The following is an 11,860-nucleotide window of genomic DNA, read 5'->3' on the forward strand; positions in this document are numbered from 1 at the left end:
AGAGCCGGAATAATTGACCACCGTCTGAAACATCTAGACCTCCTGCAACGGACACGATATGTTAACGTCTATTTGGCGTCACGTATCTCCCATTTTGCACAGATACTCCCGATACCACCTACCCTGGCTCACCGCATGTTGGCGGTTTTGGGATCCTTTGTTAATACGGGCATGTTATTTAAGATTCATCACGAGCCCCTCACCCTCCCGAGGAGCAGAGGGAGTTTAGGCCTTTGTCATGTTCAGAACAGAGCGCAGGCTCTGTTCGTCAGCTGTCACCTGCAACTGTGGCGACGAAGTCCGACGTGCCTCACAAGTCTCTTACTGGAAGCCTTACAACCAATCTCACTCGCACCCCCTGTGGTGATATCGGACATCCCAGCACCTTTCTTCTACATTAGCCAATTCTTCCTTGAATTAAGCTACATCCGCACCGCACTACTATCCACACGCTTGATGATGACGAGGGCGATATATGCTGCCATGCAAATGAACAGGACGCCGAATGTGATTGACAGCAAACACCCCACTACAAAGTGGCGCGCTGTGTTGCAGGCAGTGAATGCCACCACCCTTGATACTGACGTGCAATCTGCATGGTACGTAACTGTTAATGGGAAACAGTTGCGCCACTCCCGCCTACATCACATCCACCTCGCTGATTCACCCTTGTGTGCCACATGCCAAGTGATTGACATGGATGAACATCGTTTCGAATGCGGGTCGGCAAAGGACGTTTCGTATTTAGTGCGTCAGATATTGGCTTTTCTCACACGCACGACTCCCGACAGGATAACTACCCGAACACTTCTTTTCCCCCATAAGATTTATTTCCCAAGAGGAAAAATGAACTCTGTGACGTGGATCACCGGCCACGCTGTTCACTACCTATTCAGTAATGGCGAAAAACAGTACCCGATTTTTGGTATTACCTCAACGAACGACATTGTGCGATCGTCAAGAACCCTAAACATAGGCAATATTTTTCTAATTTTCTTTGGAGCTCATTCCATAATCCGCCTCACAGCTAGATTATCGATGACAAGAGAAGAAAACCATAGCACCTCTTCCCAGTTCCTTTTTTTATGAGATTGAACAAACAACGGAAGCAACACAGCAACGAGACGACAGTCATCGAAAAATTCGCAGCGAGCTATAGTATGGAGTATCCTTTGTCGTAACGGGACGACTTCCTATTATTCTGTTTATGTAGCCGAAGAGGAACGGCCTTCCTTTTATCCATTTGTATAAAAATAAAATAAAATAAAAATAAAAAAATGAGGAAAAACAAACCTTCTAAAATCTTTTTTCCTTTTTTTTCATTTTTGTTAAAAAAATAGTAGATAGGATAGCTGGCTATTAAAAAAATGCACGTAAAAAAGTGGCAGAGCATAAAAAAAGATGGATAGAGCGTCTGCCATGTAAGCAGGAAATCCCGGGTTCGAATCCCGGTCGGGGCACACATTTTCATCTGTCCCCGTTGACGTATGTCAACGCCTGTAAGCAGCTAAGGGTGTTCAATTCATTGTATGTTATTTGTTTGCCTTGCCTGAGAAATAATTTTAATTTGCGACTAAAACAAGTCATAGACTTTAAAGTTTTCTGAGCATTTTCATAGGTCGTTGAGCCTTATTGATTCGAGTTTATATCAATAAAATAACTGAAGTTGTAGTTACTTTCGTGTTCATAACCAACTGGGATAACTAATTAAAGAAAATCATACAAAGATTCGCTTGTTTTCAATAGTATAAGGTATATTGTTTGAAGTTCAAGTTTCAAGAGTAATATATTAAGCAGAATGACTCTACTTCGAAGTACGTAGTTTCGTGGCTAAGAATGCATTGCCAACAAGAATAATTACAAAATCTGTTTTGGTGCCAACACCGAAGTTATGGATCTTTTTCTGGTTAAAGCCATTTGTCTGTATAGAAAAGCAAAAATTATACAAAATAAATCCTGGAAACCTTTTTTCTTGCTGTGAAGATCAAAACTGGCTTATGACCGTTCGGAACAGGCGTTCGATGTTTTGTGTAACTCGAGGGCTTGCTGAAACGAAACGCCTTCAATTCTTTACGTGAAAACTCTTGAACCTTTTTAAATAAAATAAATGTTATTAACATTCTACATCCTTTTGTTCATTTCTACATATTTGTTTCTGAACATAGTCACCCAGGCATGTTACATACTGAAGTTGGGAAACCTCAAGAGGCAGGGGGCTGCAAACATATAGACACGAAGAATAAAGATGTAGAATGTTAAAAATGTCTCCTTTATTTAAAAAGCTTTACACATTTTCGCATGAAAAATTCGGAGACATTAATTTTGAGAACACCCTTATGTATTCACATATGGATTTCCATAAGGTAAGATGCAAGCATTAGAAGGGGGACAACCTATGTACCAGGACACGCTGCATTGTTGCCAAATTTATTCAAGATGGACGCGATGACGTCATCCAAGATGGCAGCAAGTAGACATGGCAAAAGCGCATGACGTCATCCAAGATGGCGGCTTTTGGTTGGAAAATAGGTCAATTGTGCTACATCCACTAACCTAACCTCAAGAAAAAATGGCGGGAAGTTTGAATTTTGGCTGGAAAATAGTCCAATTGTGCTACGGCCACTAACCTAAGCCTCCAGAAGAAAAAAAAATTGCGGGAAGTTTGAATTCCAACAGGATAATGCATACAAAGACTGCACTTGTCTTTATTATTATTACTGATTAACATTCATTTTAATTCATTATCATTCATTGTCATTTATTATCATTCGTTATCATTCATTATAATTTATTATCATTCATTATCATTTATTATCATTCATTATCATTTATTATCATTCATTATAATTTATTATTCTTGACCTACCTCCACTAGAAATTTCCCTCCAAATTCAAATTCCAACATGATAATGGCTGCAAAACCTTACTATGCTTTATTATTCATTACATTTCATTATCATTTATTTTATTAACATTCATTATCATTCCTTTTCATTTATTATCATTCATTATCATCCATTATCATTTATTAACATTCATTATCATTCATTATCATTCATTATCATTATGGGCCTACCTCCACTAGAAAATTGCGCGAAATTCAAATTCCAACACGATATTCTCTCGAAAACTGTACTTTTATGTATTATTATCATTTATTATTTATTCAAGATGTCCGACTTACTCGGTGAGAAAGTAATTCTCCTTACATCCATAACAAAAATATATCACAAGTTCAAATCCCCAGCACCATAATTGATTACATGTACGAGCTTTCTCCGTCACCTACCTTTTTTCACTGGTAGCCTATCATAATCGCGTCAAATAATAAACTGCCCTTATAGAAACGTAATTAACATACTTTGATTTTGCAGGGGGGACGGAATGAAGACTTTATTTCAAGCAGTACAGTCATTACTTGTTCTGCAACACAGTCACCACACACATCTTTGATATCGCAGTGCAGTCACCACAATGTCCACGCTCCAACTGAATTAATTCAAATCCTCACCACCCCCTGGCCAGCACGTGGAGACACTGCCTACGCCTATCACGTGAGGCGCCTGGCCACTAGCGCGGGAGGTGGGCCCAGTGATCACTCCCACGTCGTAAACATGTTTTCGCTGGACACGCAGGAACTTGTCGAGTTTGACGTCACAGCAGCCCCTTGTCCGCTCACCACGTGTATTTGTCAACTCCGCACGTTTCCCACCAAAATTGTCTGCCTCGGAATTGAATCACACAATGGTCGACCATTCCCTGAGCAAGTCTGAACCTGCAGGTACAGATCTCACACAGCCATTCGCCACGTGTCCTTGTGTGATCAAAAACGCAGTGCTACACTTTTGGCGGCAAAGTTTGTTCGACAGTGGAATCAGCCATGACTATATAACATCACGTTTGGTCCACACTAGAACGCCCTCTAATTGACTCGCACTCACGCGCGCATAATTACTGTACAATCGCTGTGCCACCGCCCCGCTTACGTCACACACCCTCAATATACGCGACGGACATAGCCTTCTGTAAATACCTGGAAAATGACTCTTTATTTCAGACATTGCGGTCATGCAGGAGTATTCCAACTGACTTTTCCATGCTCACACAGCGAAACTCCAGAGCGCAGCTGACGTATGTGCAGCCAATTGAGCCCGGTCCCTGGCCCGATGATGTCGAACACACCCCTACGGCCAGCGCTCCACGTAAGCTGTGGCGAACGGCGCCTGAGGGTCCCGCCACAAACGGCCCGCTGCGCCCGCGAGCGCTTAACACCGGATACCATGTTTTCTGGCGACCGCGTGCCGTACAAAGGATACGTTTGGCGCCAGAGTTTGACCGACAGTGGAATCCACCATGACCATATAACAGCGCGTTTGCTCAAGAACGCTCACGCGCTTCCGCCACCAACCTAAGAAAATTGTTTCAAACTAAGCCACCAGCACTCACCCTCTTCCTACACGTTTCTGGTAAATGGAATGTTTTATCTACCGAGTTGGAAACTTCCTTAAAGTCACAACACGCGATCGACCACGTGGCTCTGTCAGACAAAGAACGCTCTCACTAAGTTAACTGATCACCTGATTCTCATTATTCAGCCCACATGCTTCGATTATCTAATCCAGGATCTTGGCGAAAACGCACATCCGTACACATGAGCCATCGCGCACACCTAGCTTAGTACCTCCGGAAGCGAATGTAACAAAGTCCACGTGACTATTTAATTAATCTGATCCATTAAATAACTTCTCTGATGCGAAAAGCTGCCACGTCCACCTAGACTTGGAATCAATTTTCGCCACTGCCACACCCACCTGGACTTGAAATGAAATAGTTAAAGTCCCTAACGATCACCACGTCCTTTTACCGATCCATGTTCGTTGGCTAACATGAACTAATGCTTGCTTCTGTTTACTAACGTGCACTAACGTGTACTAACCCACGTTAACTTATATCACATTCTGTCTATACAAATAAGCCAAGCTTCAATTCTGATGGTCAGTTCGTGTTTCGTTACCAAACACAAGAAAATTGTGGCAAACGAAGCCACTAACCTAAGTCACCTGTCATGACTCAAAATCGTCTGCTTTGCCTCTCTCACACACCACGAGCCCGAGACAGCCCACATCACAGTCTGGATGTTTATACTAGCGTCGGACATACTCCTGTATAAATATTCTAGCTAAACTATGACCCTAATACTGTTGTTCAATCCACATGGTCTTTCACATGGCCAGAGCACACCCCCCCAGTACCTAAGCTGAGAACATTGCTCGCCCCATCTTTAGTTAACCGCTGAGAGACAGAGATATTCTGCAATCACATCCCTCGCGCTCTCGTAGCTACTCACCTCCGAAATTTGATCTAACAAACCCTCCAAGTAGAAAAAATAACAAGCAACTCGAACACTCTCATATTCTATATCGTTCCACAAATACTTAACGTACATTTTATTTACGCATCGAGTATACCTATCACTCTGATACAAAAAACACTCGTACTGATATACCTGGTGTCATGTTGCACAGTCGGCAGACACGGAAACAGCTCCTAAATTCAGTGCACAATATCAAACTGCTCCTAAATAATGCAGTACACATAACTGTAAACACCATCAGTACTCGTAATCTATCAAAATAACGCACAGCAAGGTAACTCAACAGACACGCACAATCAACCTATCCCCCATTAAGTCACACGTCCGACAGCTCTCAATTCGCTCAAAGGCCTCTGTTCGCCCCTTCAAACATGATTTGATGACAGCCGCATTCACACCGAACACTTGACAAATTCATATCACCCACATGCCGAATATGACTATCCAAGCCAGGCCACACGAGTCGTCTGTCACCATCCTAACTCAGTGTGGTCCAACACACATGTTAAGGCCGCATTCCATTGCTCGCCGGCTTATATGCAACACATCTCCACCTTCATGTCTGTTGCCAGAATAGCCGAGAGCGAGTTCACACACACACCGTCCGCACACATCCCAGCGCTTCTCTCACCTCTCAATCTAAAACGATCATTTGAAAATAAAAAAATAAAAAATAATAAAAGCCCAGTCAACCTCTCCGAAATTGTATAGTGCGCCCAAAAATGGTTAACGCTCGCTTTCGTGTTTTCTAAGCTTATTTGTAAATTCAAATTCTTAGCCTAACAGAACTTGTTCATTAAAATAATACTGAATGCGGTCCCCACCTCCTACCTTTCCAGGTCGCAACATACGCAAATGTTTTCAACCCTCCTATATCTCAGCACAACCGATTAATCATTCTTATTCCTCCGTATCGAATTTACTGGTCTTATTTCCTAAGGACCCATTATCGAAGTACCATCCTGCTTTTCTTTCTGATGCTTCCTGCGCTTACCTTTACAGAGATCGCTAAATTACCTCCACTGCTCCCCTCAATCAACACACACACACACACACACACACACACACACACACACACACACACATACGGTCATCCTCTCTACTCACCCCATAACGTAAGCATTAGTATCATTACAATCCATTATATACAAACCCTACACAATGTAAATCACATTAACTTTACGATACCCACCACATGCCCCAATTCTCTCAATTCCTAAGGAAGCACTGTGAACCAGCTCTTTCTTTCCACACACGCCACACTCAGCGGTAATCAGCCCTTCTGCATCAACGGACGGAAGTCCCTCTCAGATCTGTTCCACAAATTTGGCGATCGCTTCCCCTCAACACAAATGCGTTACTCTCTCTTCTTCTTCCTTGCCTGCTCACCTTTTTTCTACAAACTTATCCAGACTCATAGACTACAAGAACACACAAATATTTTTTTCTAAGTACAGCATCCTTTAAACCACTCAATAACTAGAAACAAACAGACCAAAAAATTATATTCACACTCTCGAATACCGAAGTCGTTGGTCTCATTATACTTATACAGTGAAATCTTACGATCGCGGTCTCATTTGATTGGCATTCCACAATGAGCTAAGCATCGGAAATACGCTCTCTTGACCGCTGTTACTCTGGAAATATCTCTACCGTTCTTACGACTTCCTCTCTACTCGTCACATAACATAATCAACACTAACTTTACAGTGCAGTATATACAAACGCTACACAATGTAAACCACATGAACTTCACGATACAGTATATACACATTTGACACAAAACAGAGCACTTATCCAGTATATCTCTACAGCATGCGAGAAAGATATCCTATCCCCACAGCGCCTATATACAGCAATGCTCCCCAATCCTAGGAAAGCACCGTCAACCTGTTCTCTCTACAGACCCAATACTCAGAGTTATTCTTCCCTCTGACCTCAGCGGTTCTAAGTCACCCTCAGAACTCTTTTTTACAAATTCGGTATCGTCCCCTCCTCAGCACAAACGCTTTACTGTCTCTCCTTCCCTAGCTTTTCGCTTTTCTTCAAACATCCTCAGATTCATAGACTGCAAGAACACATGTACTTTCTCCATAATATTACTCCATTTTAGCTGTACTTCTCAATATCATGCACTATGCTACACCCAACCGATCACTAGTTCATCACAATTCCCAAGATATAGATTTCAAATTAATTCTCTACAAACGCCGAACTTTATCTATGTGCAGCATGCTGTAAACCACTGACTAACTAGAAACAAACATATGCAAAACGATATTTCCACTCTCGGATACCGGTCTCAGTCATGTAACATTTTCGAGATCTTGGATATAATTTACACGTCAACTAAAGTCTCTCCCTGGTCTAGAGAACAGACAAGCATTATCCAACACACCACAATCGATCTTCACTCAGCTAAATAAAGGAAGCAAATGTGCAGAAGTAGTCAAAGGAACAATGTACATCCCATCTAATAACACTCCAACCCATATCAATCATCTTCTCAAATTCTGACTTTATCACCAAAGCCGCCCAACACATAGTATTACTTCGCTATTCGGTCGTCTAGAGGACATCAAAGTTCGCTCTTACAGATCCATACACCCCAACGGGTCTCTGCATTCAGACAGCTGCTCCAGTTATTTATTTTCATTTATGATCCTTTATTATTATTTATTATGATTTATTAATTATTATTATTTATATCATGTTACCTAACAAAAATGGCTCCAAGTTCAACTGTGTTTAGCTCCTATGACAACCATCAGAGCACTCTGTCACCACGTCAGTTGATTACGCAATTACCATTATTCAAGACGGCTGCACCCAGTGCGAAACGTGTCACCTTTTCCGAACCTGCATGCTACATTAAAATTCCAACTTGGCCTTAGTCACACCCTACACATCGTTCTTCTGATCCCATTTCCAGATCTTTGCGCGTCTCATATATGCAATTTAAGTCGGAGAAAACAACATATCAGTTACCTTCTGAAGCCTGACTACAAGCAGAATGGCCTCAGTTACTGCAACAGGAGTTTGTCTTGACCATTCGCCTGAAATTCAAACGCCGCCGGCGGCATGTCAAAGCCACATATCTGTCCATCTAAACAGCCATCCACTAATCCCCAGGACCAGCATGCCGTAGTGGGCTCTCTCTCTCTATACCTGCTCTCCAGCTATTGTCTACTGACATACACTGCACAGACGGATTCCTGAATAGTGCAGATCTCTCTCCTCCCCTGCATCTCAAACTCGACATGTAAACAGTGTCTCCCCCAGCCAGCGAACCCGTCGTCATTCACGTTGCGCCGACAATTCTGTCAAAACTCACTTTCTAAGCAAAGATGAGTATTCATTTAGAACATGTCCGCTCGACGACCGAATAGCGTAGTAATATTATGTGTTGGGCGGCTTTGGTTATCGAGTCAGAATTTGAGAAGATGATTGATTTGGGTTGGAGCGTTATTAGATGGGATGTAGATTGTTCCGTTGACTACTTCTGCACACTAGCTTCCTTCATTTAGCTAAGTGAAGACCGATTGTGGTGTGTTGGATAATGCTTGTCTGGTCTCTAGACCTGGGACAGACCTTAGTTGACGTGTAAATTATATCCAAGATCTCGAAAATGTTACATGACTGAGACCGATATTCGAGAGTGGAAATATCATTTTGCGTATGTTTGTTTCTAGTTAGTCAGTGGTTTCCAGCATGCTGCACATAGATAAAGTTCGGCGTTTGTAGTGTAGGGAAGCAGCATACTCACGCTGTATAAAATTCACATCAGTCTTTCCATTGTGTGCCAGCCTAGTCCGTTGTAACTAGCTCTGACGTCATAAATATTGCGCAATACTTTAAAATGAAGTAAATAACCTGAAACGTTTCTAGCATGTCAAGAGTAATACAAAATCGATATTTGGTGGATATTAGTTCAATAACTTTAACCATTTTCGAAATTTGGGTGTTTTTCTGTAAAAATCATTGGCGCAACAGAAAAGAGCTAGAAACTTAAAAATTTATATTTAGATACCTTTTGCATAATAATTTAGTAGAAACAGTATTCTGGATCTCACAAATTAAAGTTTTAGTTGAAATTCATGATTTTCTGGTTTTTATCTTAAAAATTAAGGAAGCAAGATAGATTAAGTAGGCGAATAAATAAAGCTAGGATGTTTAAATTGAAGTAGAAGGGAGACCCGCTATAATCATAAAGATGTGAGATGTTTCAACTGAATACCTATAAAACTATAGCGATAGGGCAAGTTCAGAGCTCGTCTACTGCGTGTAGTGTAATTTAATTAATTATCTCGCCCAAAATATTTGACTTAGCCACGTAAGAGTTTTATTATGATTGCTTACCTGTGTGCTGATTGCACATTTATATTGAGAGCTTCGTCGGCCATCAGCAAAGTAAGCAATGATTCATTCGATAACTTAAAGTGGTGCATTACTATCCCAGCGGCTAGTCGGGAGAGCAGATTTGATCAGGCGTTCCCTTAGCTGTCCGCACCGCTGATTTGTATGTAATAAAGCTGCATGAAGAAGGAAGGCCCCAGTTCGCTCCAGACGCTGATTAGCGCACCACCTGTGCCGGGAGTCACGTCGCGTCGGTATCGTTGATAAAAAAAGCCTCGGATGCAGTAATAAGTTACTCGGGATACGCGTAACCATAAAATCGTTTTCGAGTGAAGTGTTAATTTTGGGATGACGTTAATGATCTATCTTTAGTTTGCGTATGTCGTATTTTCACGTGCCGCCGCAGGACAGACATTCTACCATTATTGGCGTGGCATGTGATAAACATTATCATCAAATTATGGCGAGCATTCACTAAAACATTTAATTTGAACAGTTATAGTGGCATCAGCGCATTAGACCCTGAACTGCTGTGGTAGTTGGATTGTGTCGATTCTTTTTGGTCTGTGACTTTCAGAATATAGTGCACATTTTAGAGAGAATGGTTTTTGAGTATGAATCGCAGACAATCTCCTAATTCCTCAGAGCTATAAGCTGTAGCTATAAATGCATTTCTCAGTTGAAGTGTGCACTAGGATTCCTAATCAGTTTCTGGTTGCCAATATTGTAGATAGAGAGCCAGTGTCGAGAACGGCAAACAACAGCATTAAGTAAATATTAGGAACATTAACAATTATTCCACCCGCCACCCCACATATGGTGCCAATCACCCGGGAAAGAAACTGAGTAAAAGTGAAAGTGATTATTAAATATTCGGATTCTGGAGTGAAATGTGACACGCAACTGAGTAATAGAACAGTGATAGAGATACGTGTGCATGTGGATGACGCAATTGGATTAACAACGCATCTGGATTAACGGAGCTGGCACTGAGTCTAGCGCGCTGCCGGCGTCGCGAGAAGCCAGTTTCACCTCACTGCAGTCGTCTGCCAGAGCAACCGGAGCCGTGCCTGCAGTTGCGGGTCACGCAATCACCCAGCAGCCGTCGAAGTGCCGTCTGCAGTTCAACGCGCCGCGTCGCGTCAGTAATCCCGGTACGCCGCGCTGGCAACGCCATACGTCGTGCAGAAGGAACTAAGTTAAGTGAAAAGCTGTTAAAATTTTTACTAACCTGCACTAAAAGACTGTCGGCGATGGAACCGCCAGAAGAATCTGAGGTTAAACTTAAATCAGAACCTATGTCTGTTGAGGGAACTGTAAATCCAGACAACGGTTCAAGTGTAAATATGCATGAAAATAGTAATGTTAAAGTGAAATATGAAGTATTGTCTCCTGACAGTAGTGTGAAAAGGGGCAATGATTCAATAATAGAGACCCCTGTAGTAAAGCAGAAATCAGAAATTGTTAATTTATTGTATGATAGTTTATCTGATGAGTTAGAAACGAAACAGTCATCAGAGGTGGTAGAGTTTAAAAAGTATAAGTTAGATATGACTGATCTATCAGATGTTTCATTTCGTTTTGATGATTCAGGTATTGGAGCCAGTTTTTCATCACCTGAGTGTGATAAAAAACCAGCTAGTGAGCAATCCAAAGATACTGGGGCTATTGATTTAAATGTTATATTACAAGCAATAGCTACCAGTAATACTAAAATGACAGCTGAATTAAAGTCTGAAATAACTGAGGTCAAAAGCAGTAATGCTGAATTAAAGTATGAGATTGTGGCTAGCCAAAATAATTTTAATAAACGATTGGAGGTAATGGACAATACCTTCAAGCTGGTTGCAATAAGTTGAAAGAGGATCTGGATAGTTTAAATTATAAAATTGATTACAACCATGAGGATATTAAGAAAAAGGTTGTTCACAATTATCTGAGATGTATAAAATAGTAAAATTCGAAGTTGCTGAGGTTCGCAAAGACTTCCAAATGGAAGATGCGAAGCTGGAGCACAAGTTAACAGAAAACATCGAGGCGGAATCTGAACTGTTCTCAGACAGGTTTAAAGATGTTAATATAAGAGTAAACACATGTCAAGCAGAAGTAGATGCAATCTAAACTGAT

The sequence above is a fragment of the Schistocerca americana genome, chromosome X (assembly GCF_021461395.2).
Source record: "Schistocerca americana isolate TAMUIC-IGC-003095 chromosome X, iqSchAmer2.1, whole genome shotgun sequence".
Taxonomy (NCBI): domain Eukaryota; kingdom Metazoa; phylum Arthropoda; class Insecta; order Orthoptera; family Acrididae; genus Schistocerca; species Schistocerca americana.